Source organism: Octodon degus, unplaced genomic scaffold, assembly GCF_000260255.1.
Source record: "Octodon degus isolate 3935 unplaced genomic scaffold, OctDeg1.0 scaffold00118, whole genome shotgun sequence".
In the NCBI taxonomy this organism is placed as follows: domain Eukaryota; kingdom Metazoa; phylum Chordata; class Mammalia; order Rodentia; family Octodontidae; genus Octodon; species Octodon degus.
The window spans coordinates 3,217,496-3,218,945 of record NW_004524694.1 but is presented as its reverse complement, the minus strand read 5'-3'; the positions used below and the strand labels follow the sequence as shown (position 1 = coordinate 3,218,945).

Genomic DNA, 1,450 nt, shown 5'->3' with positions numbered 1-1,450 from the left:
TTGGCCTCCTATGGGAGCACAGGGCATGGTTCACCTCAAGCTGTGCACCTCGGGGTCCAAATCCAGCCCACGCTTCTCCAGGGCAGCTCACACCAGTGACTGAGCAGACAGCGGCTCCACAGCTGTGCCTTCCTGCAGGATGGGAGCCTCCCACTGCAGGCTCTGTGCTCCTGCCCCGCCCTGGTATCCCGGAAACTCTCCTTGTCCATTTCCGGTCCTCCCCTTCTCCTCAAGGTTATTTCCCTCCCAGTGTCTTGGATGCACCAAATCCCCTTTTTGTATCTGCTTCTCAGAAGTTTCACTGACAACCCTTAATTCTCTGTGGCCCTGAACTCCTGGGTCTGACTTAGACCCTGTCACAGCTTTTGAGACCAGCAATTTTTTTTCTTCTTTACAAAAGATAGACTGTTTCTTTAGAGTCATAAGCAGCTACTTTACTCTGTAAATCTAGACCACAAACCGTGGCTCCTGCACTTCATGCTGGCCTACAGCTGAGACTCAAGGCTGGTGTGGGCCGCTCTGGAGGCATCCACGTAAGGTGAGTGGCTTTGCAGGTGCTCCGGATGCATGGCCTCTGGTACACAGCCCAGGAGGAGCTCCCGGGGAGAGCCTTTTTTCTGCAATCCATTCCGTATCAACAGCAACCTCACCTTCTGACTCACTGCGTAGCACTAAAGAGCAGTTGGTGACCTCCCCTGGAGCTGTCCACAGTTCCCAGTGTGGTTCCCAAACCTCGGGCAGCAGCACCCTCCTTACCTTGCTTATAGCTACCCATGATGGAGGCCAGAATGATGGGGTGCTGGGTCTTCATGGGGCAGGGCCCAAGGCCAAGGCTGGGAGCGACTGCCCCGGCCAGCAGGAGTTGGGGCTGGGGTTGAAGCCAGAGTGGGCTCCTGGGCTTGTGGGTGCCACCGGCATAGCCATCTTTTTTTTTTTTTTTTTTTTTCACATCAGACAGGTAATATGTCCATGTCGTAACAAGGTTTGAGGGAGGCACATCTCATGCATTATAAGACATGAACACCCAATCATCACGCTTATGAACCAAAGGATCTGCATAGCCATCTTGAAGAGAAAGAGGAAGCCTGGAGTCCAGATAGCTTTAATAAAGGCATCGCTGATTAGGCAGCTCCAGGCTCCTCCTCCACTGAGGAAGCTGGAGCCTTCAGAGCTGTGGGGCAGCTGCTGCCCTCCCAGAGCAGGGCTTGGTGACCTGGGCTGGGGATCCAGTGGAGAACTGTGGAAGTCACAGCAGCACATACTTCGGGGAGTCCCATGAGGTCTAGAGTCCTGGTGGGTACAGGTGGCACTGTTGTTAAAGCCAGCTTTTCCTACAAGGAAAGAAACTTGGCAGAGAGGACTAGAGATTCAAGTTCAGCTGCCAAGTAGAACTAATCCTCAAAGATAGGGGACAAGAGGAAGTCAGGGAGCAGCCAGGAACTCAGGAGGA

The 1,450-nt window shown here is 53.5% G+C and overlaps 1 non-coding gene across 1 annotated transcript; it reads right to left on the bottom strand.

The window, feature by feature from the left end:
• Nucleotides 1–948: 948 nt before the first annotated feature.
• LOC111812267 lies at nt 949–1,053 on the bottom strand. Its single transcript, XR_002817820.1, has one exon. It is a non-coding gene; the product is annotated as a small nucleolar RNA U13 (small nucleolar RNA).
• Nucleotides 1,054–1,450: the final 397 nt, after the last annotated feature.